General features: G+C 39.3%; 1 protein-coding gene across 1 annotated transcript in view; it reads right to left on the bottom strand.

The window, feature by feature from the left end:
• Nucleotides 1-12,203, bottom strand: part of PLEKHG7 (pleckstrin homology and RhoGEF domain containing G7) — a gene marked incomplete at both ends in the record, with an annotated part of 79,289 nt that overhangs the window by 31,890 nt on the left and 35,196 nt on the right.

Below are 12,203 nucleotides of genomic sequence, written 5' to 3'. Positions count from 1 at the left end.
AATAAAGATTAAAAAAATAATAAAACGGGAAAAAGAAATAAAATTAGAAATGAAAAAGAAGTGACAACAGACACCGCAGAAATACTAAGCATCCTAAGAGACTACTATAGGAACTCTACGCCAATAAAATGGAGAAAGTGAAAGAAGTGGACAAATTCTTAGAAAGGTATAACCTTCCAAGACTGAACCAGGAAGACATAGAAAATATGAACAGACCAATCACAAGTAATGAAATTGAAACTCTGATTAAAAATCTTCCAACAGGGCTTCCCTGGTGGCACAGTGGTTGAGAGTCCGCCTGCCGATGCAGGGGACACGGGTTCGTGCCCCGGTCCGGGAAGATCCCACATGTCGCGGAGTGGCTAGGCCCATGAGCCATGGCCACTGAGCCTGTGCGTCCGGAGCCTGTGCTCCGCAACAGGAGAGGCCACAACAGTGAGAGGCCCATGTACCGCAAAAAAAAAAAAAAAAAATCTTCCAACAAACAAAAGTCCAGGACCAGATGGCTTCACAGGCGAATTCTATCAAACATTTAGAGAAGAGCTAACAACCATTCTTCTCAAACTTTTCCAAAAAATCGCAGATGAAGGAATACTCCCAAACTCATTCTATGAGGCCACCATCACCCTGATACCAAAACCGGACAAAGATACTACAAAAAAACAAAATTACAGAGCAATATCACTGATGAATATAGATGCAAAAATCCTCAACAAAATACTAGGAAACAGAATCCAACAGCACATTAAAAGGATCATATAACATGACCAAGTGGGATTTATCACAGGGATGCAAGGATACTTCAATATAAGCAAATCAATCAATGGGATACACCATATTAACAAACTGAAGATGAAAAACCATACGATAATCTCAATAGATGCAGAAAAAGCTTTGCACAAAATTCAACACCCATTTATGATAAAAACTCTCCAGAAAGTGGACATAGAGTGAACCTACCTCAATATAATAAAGGCCATATATACAACAAACCCGCAGCAAACATCATTCTCAATGGTGAAAAACTGAAAGAATTTTCTCTAAGATCAGGAACAAGACAAGGATGTCCACTCTCACTGCTATTATTCAACATAGTTTTGGAAGTCCTAGCCACAGCAATCAGAGAAGAAAAAGAAATAAAAGGAATACAAATTGGAAAAGAAGGAGTAAAACTGTCACTGTTTGCAGATGACATGATACTATACATAGAGAATCCTAAAGATGTCACCAGAAAACTACTAGAGCTAATCAATGAATTTGGTAAAGTTGCAGGATACAAAATTAATGCACAGAAATCTCTTGCATTCCTATACACTAATGATGAGAAGTCTGAAATAGAAATTAAGGAAACACTCCCATTTACCATTGCAACAAAAAAAATAAAATACCTAAGAATAAACCTACCTAGGGAGACAAAAGACCTGTACGCAGCAAACTATAAGACACTGATGAAAGAAATTAAAGATGATACCAACAGATGGAGAGATATAGCATGTTCTTGGATTGGAAGAATCAATATTGTGAAAATGACTATACTATCCAAAGCAATCTACAGATTCAATGCAATCCCTGTCAAATTACCAAAAGCATTTTTTACAGAAGTAGAACTAAAAAATTTAAAATTTTTACAGAGACACAAAACACCCCAAATAGCCAAAGCAGACTTGAGGGAAAAACACGGAGCTGGAGGAATCAGACTCCCTGACTTCAGAATATGTTACAAAGCTACAGTAATCAAGACAATATGGTACTGGCACAAAAACAGAAATATAGATCAAGGGACAGGATAGAAAGCCCAGAGATAAACCCATGCACCTATGGTCACCTTACTTTTGATAAAGAAGCAAGAGTATACAATGGAGAAAAGACAGTCTCTTCAATAGGTGGTGCTGGGAAACCTGGAGAGCTACATGTAAAAGAATGAAATTAGAACACTCCCAAACACCATACACAAAATAAATTCAAAATGGATTAGAGACCTAAAGGTAAGATCGGACACTATAAAACTCTTAGAGGAAAACATAGGAAGAACATTCTTTGACATAAATCACAGCAAAATCTTTTTTGATCCACCTCCTAGAGTAATGGAAATAAAAACAAAAATAAACAAATGGGACCTAATGAAACTTAAAAGCTTTTTCAAAGCAAAGGAAACTACAAAGAAGACGAAAAGACAACCCTCAGAATGGGAGAAAATATTTGCAAACAAATCAATGGACAAAGGATTAATCTCCAAAATATATAAACAGCTCATGCAGCTCAATATTAAAAAAAACAAACAATCCAATCCAAAAATGGGCAGAAGACCTTCTTCAAAGAAGACATACAGATGGCCAAGAAGCACATGAAAAGCTGCTCAACATCATTAATTATTAGAGAAATGCAAATCAAAACTACTATGTGGTATCACCTCACACCAGTTAGAATGGGCATCATCAGAAAATCTACAAACAACAAATACTGGAGAGGGTGTGGAGAAAAGGGAACCCTCTTGCACTGTTGGTGGGAATGTAAATTGATACAGCCACTATGGAGAACAGTATGGAGGTTCCTTAAAATCTAAAAATAGAATTACCATATGACCCAGCAATCCCACTACTGGGCATATACTCAGAGAAAGCCATATTCAAAAAGACACATGCACCCCAATCTTCATTTCAGTACTATTTACAATTGCCAGGACATGGAAGCAACCTAAATGCCCATCGACAGACGAATGGATAAAGAAGATGTGGTACATATATACAATGGAATATTACTCAAGTCATAAAAAGGAACGGAAATGAGTCATTTGTAGAGACGTGGATGGATGTAGAGACTGTCATACAGGGTGAAGTACGTCCGAAAGAGAAAAACAAATAATGTATATTAACAGATATATGTGGAACGTAGAAAAATGGTACAGATGAACCGGGCTGCGGGGCAAAGACCGAGACAAAGATGTACAGAACAAACGTATGGACAGCAAGGGGGCAATGTGTGTGTGGGGGTGGTGGTGTGCTGAATTGGGCGATTGGGATTGCTATATATACACCAATATGTATAAAATGTATAACTAATAAGAACCTGCTATGTAAAAAAATTAAATTAAATTTTTTAAAAAAGCAGAGGAATCACTCCCAATTTGTAGAACATGAGATAGCCCCTGAAAGACCAACAAACAATGAAACAGACCAGTCTATAATACTAGATCCCAAGTTCAAAAAGGAGGTAATAAAAAGAAAACTGTAGAAATTAAGAAAGGCTATTGAGAGGAATGCAGATTACTGTAACAAGGAACTAGAAACTATAAAGAGGAGCCAATTAAAATTAGAAAACTCATCTGCAGAGATAAAAGCCAAGCTAAAGGCAATAAATAGCAAACTAAACAATGCAGAGGAACAAATAAGTGATCTAGAAATTAGAATAATGGAAATCATGCAATCAGAACAGCAGACAGAAGGACAAATGTAAAAGAATGAAAGCTATATATGAGATTTATGGGATAATATAAAGCAAGCCAATCTACACATAATAGGGATCCCAGAAGGAGAAGAGAAAAGGGAATCAAAAATGTGTTTGAAGAAACTGTGGCTGAAAAATTCCCAAACTAAAGAAGGAAACAGATATCCAGGTACAGGAAAGTCCCAAACAAGATGAACACAAACAGACTTATACAAAGATGTATTAAAATTAAAATAGCAAAAGTTAAAGAGAGGATTCTAAAGAGAAAAACAGAGTTAGTTAAAGGGGAAGCTGCATAAGGCATTCAGCTAATTTCTCTACAGAAAATGTTGTAGGCCAGAGGGGAGTGCAAAGATATGTTCAATGTCCAGAAAGGGGAAAACCTGAAACTTAGGATATTCTACCCAGCAAGATTATCATTTAGAATAGAAGGAGAGATAAAGAATTTCTCAAAACTAACAAGACAAAAAGAAACAAAAACTAAAAGAACACAGCAGTACTAAACTATCCTAAAACAAATATTGAAAGGTCTTCTCCAAATAGAAAAGAAGAATCTATAGGAATGAGAAAATCACAATGGGAAAATAAATCACTTAAATAAGCCAGTATATAGATTACAATTATTTTGCGTGTGTGTGAAAGCGATGATAACTACAATAAAGAGCAAAGTGATAAACATGAAGATATAAAAGAGGACATCAAAATCATAAAATGTGGGGGGAGGGGTAAGAAAATGTAGACTTTTTTCAGAATATGGTTGAACCTATATGACTATGAGTCTAATGCAAGTAGATATAGTAATGGGTTAACATACTTGTAAAACAGGGCAACAAAAAATCAATAACATACAACAGATTCAGAAAAACCCAAAACAAAACACTCAAGCATAACACAAAAGAAAATCATCAAACCACAAGAGGAAAAACAAGAAGAAAAAGAAAGGAACAAAGAGGAAATACAAAATCAACTGAAAAATAAGGTTTAAAATGGCAATAAATACATATCTATCAACAATTACCTTAAGCGTCAATGGACAAAATGTTCCAATCTAAACACGCAGAGTGGCAGATTAGATAATAAAACAAGAGTGGCAGATTAAATAATAAAACAAGAGCCTACAATATGCTGCCTACAAGAGACCCACTTTAGGGCGAAGGATACACAGATTGAAAGTGAGGAGATGGAAAAAGGTGTTTTATGCAAATGGAAATGACAAGAAAGTGGGAGTAGCAGTACTCGTATGAGACAAAATAGACTTTAAAACAAAGGGCATAAAGAAAGATAAAGAAGGACACTATAAAATGATAAAAGAATCAATACAAGGGCTTCCCTGGTGGCGCAGTGGTTGAGAGTCCGCCTGCTGATGCAGGGGATGCGGGTTCGTGCCCTGGTCCGGGAGGATCCCACATGCTGCGGAGTGGCTAGGCCCATGAGCCATGGCTGCTGGGCCTGTGCGTCCGGAGCCGGTGCTCCACAACGGGAGAGGCCACAACAGTGAGAGGCCCACGTACCCCCCCGCCACACACACACAAAAAGAATCAATACAAAAAGAGGACATTACACTTGTTAACCTATATGCACCCAATACAGGAGCTCCTAAATAGAGAAAACAAGTAATAGGAAACATGCTAGGACACAAAGCAAGCCTGACCATATGTAAGAGGACAGAAATTATTTCAAGCATCTTTTCTGACCACAACAACACGAAACTAGAAATCTACCACAGAAAGAGAAACGAGAAAAAAATGATTACATGGAGACTAAACAACAGGCTACTAAAAAACCAATGGATCAACAATGAAATCAAAGAGGAAATTTAAAAATATCTTGAGACAAATGACAATGAAAACACAACCATACAGGGCTTCCCTGGTGGCGCAGTGGTTGAGAGGCTGCCTGCCGATGCGGGGGACACGGGTTCGTGCCCCGGTCTGGGAAGATCCCACATGCCGCGGAGTGGCTAGGCCCGTGAGCCATGGCCGTTGAGCCTGCGCATCCAGAGCCTGTGCTCCACAACGGGAGAGGCCACAACACTGAGAGGCCCGTGTACTGCAGAAAACAAAACAAACAAAAAAAACAACCATACAAAATCTCTGGGATGCAGCAAAAGCAGTCCCATGAGGGAAGTTCATAGTGATACAGTCCTTCTTCTTCTTCTTCAAAAAAATCTCAAATGACCTAACTTACCACCTAAAAGAATTAGAAAAAGAAGAACAAACAAAGCCTAAAGTCAGCAGAAGGATGGGAATAATAAATATTAGAGAGGAAGTAAATAAAATAGAAATAAAAAAACAATAGAAACAAATCAATAAAATCAAGAGCTGATTTTTTGAAAGGGTAAACAAAATCGACAAACCTCTGACCAGGCTCATCAAGAAGAAAAGAGACGGGACTTCCCTGGTGGTACAGTGGTTAAGAATCTGTCTGCCAATGCAGGGGACACGGGTTTGAGCCCTGGTCTGGGAAGATCCCACATGCCACAGAGCAACTAAGCCCATGCACCACAACTACTGAGCCTGTGCTCTAGAGCCCGTGAGCCACAACTACTGAGCCTGCACGCCACAAAGTGAGCCTGCATGCCTAGAGCCCATGCTCTGCAACAAGAGAAGCCACCGAATAAGAAGCCGACGCACTGCAATGAAGAGTAGCCCCTGCTTCCTGCAACTAGAGAAAGACTGCATGCAGAAACAAAGACCCAATGTGGCCAAAAATAAATAAATAAATATTAAAAAAAAATCAGTGAGGAAAAGTAGGATAATCCATTAAATTGGACTCAGAGAGGTTGGGTAATTTGCCCAAAGTCACACAGCTCATAAGTGGTGGGTCAGTGATCCTGTCTGACTTCGAGTGTCTGATGTTCTCACTTCACAACTTCCACTTTTAAACATTTCACTATCCTTGTCTATCTCCGTACTACCAAGGCTTTGACAGGGCACTGCAAACAGAAGGCATCAATGACTGAGACCACAAAACCATGCAGGGGGTAAAAAAAAAGAGAAGAAAAGAGAGGACCCAAATAAACAAAATAAGAAATGAGAGAGGAAAACTGATACCGCAGAAATACAAAAAAAAAAAAAAAGAGAGAGAGAGAGAATAAGTAAAAAAGAGAATACTATGAACAAATATATGCCAACAAATTGCACACCCTAGAAGAAATGGACACGTTTTTAGAAACATAGAGCCCACCAAAACAGAATCAAGAAGAAATAAATAAATTGAACAGACTGATCACTAGAAGTGCAACAGAATCTGTAATTTAAAAAACTCCCTGCAAACAAAAGTCTAGGATCAAATGGGTTCATAGGGGAATTCTACCAAACCTACAAAGAAGAAATTATACCAATCCTTTTCAAATTCTTCTAAAAGACTGAAGAGGAGGGAACACTCCCAAATTCATTCTATGAAGCCACCCTCACTTTGATACCAAAACCAGAAAAAGACACTATCAGAAAAGAAAATTATAGGCCAATATCTTGATGAATACAGATACAAAAATTCTCAACAAAATATTAGCAAACCAAATCCAACAACACATAAAAAAGATCATACACCATGATCAAGCTGGATTCATCTCAGGGTTACAAGGATGGTTCAACATATGCAAATCAATCAATGTGATATACCACATCAACAAAAGAAAAGACAAAAACCACATGATCATCTCAATACATGCAGAAAAAGCATCTGATAAAATCAACATGTATTCATGATAAAAACTCTTACCAAAGCAAGTACATAACTCAACATAATAAAAGCTATTTATGACAAACCCACAGCCAACATAATACTCAACAGTGAAAAGCTGAAAACCTTCCCACTAAAATCTGGAAGAAGAAAAGGATGTCCACTCTTACCACTTATATTTAACATAGTACTGGAAGTCCTAGTCACAGCAACCAGACAAGAAAAAGAAATAAAATGTATCTGAATTGGAAGGGAAGAGGTAAAGGTAAAACTGTCATTATAGGCACATGATATGATACTATATATAGAAAACCCCAAAGACTCCACACAAAAACTACTAGAACTGATAAATTCAGCAAGGTAGCAGGATACAAGATTAACATACAGAAATCTGTTGCATTTCTTTACACTAACAATGAAATATCAGAAAAGGAAAGTTAAAATCATCCTTTTTAATATCACATCAAAAAAATAAAATACGTAGGAATAAGCCTGACCAAGGAGTAAAGGGAGACAAGATGGCAGAGTAGGAGGACACTGACCTCACCTGCTCTTACGAGCACACTAAAATCACAACTAACTGCTGAACAACCATTGATAAAGAGGACTGGAACCCACCCAAACAAGATTCTACATCCAAAGACATAAAAAAGGAAACATGAGACAGTAGAAGGGGTGCACTCATGACATAATCAAATCCCATACTGCCCAGGTGGGCAACCCACAAACTGGAGAATAATTATATCAGAGAAGTTCTCCCACCGGAGTGAGAGCTCTGAGCCCTATGTCAGCAGAACATACGGCTTTGAAGGCTAGTAGGGCTTGATTGCAGAAGCTCCACAGGACTGGGAGAAACAGAGATTCCACTCTTAGAGGGTGCAGACAAGGTCCCATGTGCACCAGGTCCCAGGGCAAAGCAGTGACTCCATAGGAGCCTGGGCCAGACCTACCTGCTGGTCTTGAAGGGTCTCCTAGGGAGGCAGGGGTGGCTGTGGATCTCTCTGGAGTCATAAAAGCTGGTGGTGGACATAGCAGGGACCTATGTGAACTCTGGCTGGAGGCAGACATTTTGGGTCCTTGGCACTGAGACCTGGCCCCATCCAACAGGCTATAATCTCCAGTGATGGGACGCCTCAGGCCAAACAACCAACAAGGTGGGAACACAGCCCCAGCCTTCAGTAGACAGGCTGCCTAAAGTCATCCTGAGCCCACAGTCACCTCTAGCCACACCCCCTCACACAGCCCTGCCCACCAGAGGGCAAAGACCCAGCTCCAGCCACCGGTGAGCAGGCACCAGCCCCTCCCACCAGTAAGCCTGCATAACGGCTAGAGCAGTGTCAGGGGTCAGACACCAGAAGCAAGGAAACTACGATCCTGCAGCCTGCAGAACTAAGTCCACAAACATAGGTCAGAACCTACCCTGGGACCAGTTAGTCCCTGGCCCTTGACTGATGAGAGGGCAGTGTACTGTTGGGATGTATAGGACATCCCATTCAGAGGATCACTTATCCAAGACTGAGAAATGTAACTAAGCTACTACATACATAAAAATACAAACAGAAATTTAAACACAATGAGTTGGCATAGGAATATGTTCCAGACGAAGGAAGAAGATAAAACTCCAGAAGAACAACTAAGCAAAGTGGAGATAGCCAATCTCCCCAAGAAAAGAGTTCAGTGTAATGACCATAAAGATGATACAAGAACTCGGGAAAAGAATGGATATATAAAGTGAGAAGTTACAAGTTTTTAGCAAAGAGTTAGAAAATATAAAAAATAACCAAACAGAGTTGAAGAATACAATAACTGAAATGCAAAAATACACTAGAAGGAATCAACAGCAGAATAAGTGATGCAGAAGAATGAATCAATGAGCTGGAAGACAGAGTGGTGGGAATATCACTGCCACAGAATGGAATAAAAAAGAAAGAATGAAAAGAAATGAGGACAATTTAAGAGACCTCTGGGACAACGTCAAACACACCAATGTCTGCATTATAGAGGTCCCAGAGGAGGAGGAGAGAAAGGACCTGAGAAAATATTTGAAGAGATAATAGCTGAAAAGCGCCCTAACACTGGAAAGGAAACAGTCACCCAAGTCCAGTAAGTGCAGAGTCCCTTACAGGATAAACCCAAGGAGGAACATGCCAGGAAACACAGTAATCAAATTGACAAAAATTAAAGACAAAGAAAATATTAAATAAATACAAGAGAATCCCCATAAGACTATCAGCTGATTTTTCAGCAGAAGTTCTAAAGGCCAGAAGGGAGTGGCATGATATATTCAAAGTGATGAAAGGGAAAAACCTATAACCAAGAATAGTCTACTCAGCAAGGCTCTCGTTCAGATCTGACAGAGAAATCAAAAGCTTTACACAGAAGCAAAAGCAGAAAGAATTCACTGTCATGAAACCAGTTTTACAACAAATGCTAAAGGAACTTCTCTAAGTGGAAAAAAGGGCACAAATAGAAACTAGAGAATTAAAAATGGGATGGCTCACCAGACATTTAGAGAAGAGTTAACACCTATCCTTCTGAAACTATTCCAAAAAACTGCGGAGGAAGGAATACTCCCAAACTCATTCTATGAAGCCACCATCACTCTGACACCAAAACCAGACAAAGATACCACAAAAAAAGAAAATTACAGGCCAATATCACTCATGAACATAGACATGAAAATCCTCAACAAAATACTAGGAAACCAAGTCTAACAATACATTAAAAGAATCATACATCATGGTCAAGTGGGATTTATCCCAGGGCTGCAAGGATTTTTTAACATCTGCAAATCAATCAGTGTGACACACCACATTAACAAATTGTTAAATAAAAACTTTATGATCATCTCAATAGTTGCAGAAAAAGCTTTTGATAAAATTTGACATCCATTTATGATAAAAACTCTCCAGAAAGTGGGCATAGAGGGAACCTACCTCAACATAATAAAGGCCATATACGACAAACCCACAGCAAACATCATTCTCAATGGTGAAAAACTGAAAGCATTTCCTCTAAGATCAGGAACAAGACAAGGATGTCCACTCTTACCTCTATTATTCAACATAGTTTTGGACATCCTAGCCACGGCAATCAGCGAAGAAAAAGAAATAAGGGGAATACAAATTGGAAAAGAAGTAAAACTGTCACTGTTTGTAGATGACAGGATACTATACATAGAAAATCCTAAAGATGCTACCAGAAAAATACTAGAGCTCATCAATGAATTTCGTAAAGTTGCTGGATACAAAATTAATGCACAGATATCTCTTGCATTCCTATACGCTAATGATGAAAAATCTGAAAGAGAAATTAAGGAAACACTCTCATTTACCACTGCAACAAAAAGAATAAAATACCTAGCTAAGGAGGCAAAAGACCTGTACTCCGAAAACTATAAAATGCTGATGAAAGAAATCAAAGATGACATAAACAGATGGAAAGATATACTGTGTTCTTGGACTGGAAGAACCAATATTGTCAAAATGACTGTACTACCCAAGGCTATCTACAGATTCAATGCAATCCCTATCAAATTACCAATGGTATTTTTCACAGAACTAGAAAAAAAAATTAATTTGTATGGAAACACAGAAGACCCCAAATAGCCAAAGCAATCTTGAGAAAGAAAAATGGAGCTGGAGGAACCAGACTCCCTGACTTCAGACTATACTACAAGCTATAGTCATTAAACAGTATGGTATTGGGACTTCCCTGGGGAGTGGTGGTTAAGAATCTGCCTGCCAATGCAGGGGACATGGGTTTGAGCCCTGGTCCAGGAAGATCCCACATGCCGTGGAGCAACTAAGCCCGTGTGCCACAACTATTGAGACTGCTCTCTAGAGCCCTCGTGCCACAACTACTGAAGCCCGTGCGGCTAAAGCTGTGCTCTGCAATAAGAGAAGCCACCACAATGAGAAGCACGCACACTGCAATGAAGAGTAGGCCCTGCTCGCTGCAACTAGAGAAAGCCTGTATGCAGCAACGAAAACCTAACACAGCCAAAAATAAATAAATAAATTTATTTTAAAAAAAGAGTTGTTTGAGAAAGTGCTTGGCAAAGCATTATGCATTATAAAAGTATCATATGTCATCATTACAACAGTGCATCCTTCATTCCTTTCCCTAAATATTTTTGGATGCTGTATATATTTTATATATAAATGTAAACTTGTGTCACAGTTGTTACAGGATTTTCCAGTTACTTGAAAACAATGTCTGAGCCTTGTTAAATTATTCTCTGCCCTAGCATGGAAGGGAGAGGAATGAACCTGGATTCTCCCTAGTTTGGGGGCTTGGCAAGGGTCTCATCTATAAGCTTCCAGGGAAAACTTCTGCAACAAGATTATTCATACCCTGGAAATCTAATGAGCTTTCAGGTTTTGGTTTGAGTAGCAAAGAAAACACTGAAAGGCTGAAGCTACAAAAATAGAGCCAAGTCTGTTTCCAAGATCATTCATGCCACGCCCAGGTTTCCTGGCACATCCTGGCCATGGCAAAGATGCACCGATTCACAGCTAAGTTGCTGGAAACTGTGTGTGGTGGCCATTCCTCCCACAACTCTGAGGTGATGCTCTGGCAGGTGCTTCCTGCAGCTGCAGGGAAGAGCTGGTTTTCTGGAAAGGCTTGGACCATTATCTTGGGTCATGAAAAGGGCTCTGGCATTAATACTGAAAGGCTGAAAGGTATGTTTCAGACTAAAGACATGTCAAAAAGGGGTTAAAGGAAGTAGGGAAGTCAAGGAAAATTCTTTTTGGTTTTGCTTATTAGCAAACAATGAAGGTCCCTAGCAGAGATTCCTTGTTCTAATAACACTTTGGGACCCATAGCCACCATGCTGGACAACTTCAGGGGCAGTGTTTACACTGTGTGCTTTGACGTCCTCCAGGAAGCACCATTCACACAGAATACAAGGTAAATCGTGCGCCCAGCTTTTGTGCAACAGGACCTTGCTGGGGCCAAATCCTGCAAGAGCCAAACCTCTAGTCACAAACAAAGCCTCAGTTCCTACTCTAGTTTTCTCACCAATTCCTTCCAAAAACAAACCAATGAACAAATAAAGCACTGTAAAGCTC

The sequence above is a fragment of the Hyperoodon ampullatus genome, assembly GCF_949752795.1.
Source record: "Hyperoodon ampullatus genome assembly, chromosome: 11".
Taxonomy (NCBI): Eukaryota; Metazoa; Chordata; class Mammalia; order Artiodactyla; family Ziphiidae; genus Hyperoodon; species Hyperoodon ampullatus.
Note: the sequence above shows the minus strand (reverse complement) of the source record. Positions and strands in the feature narration are given on the sequence as shown.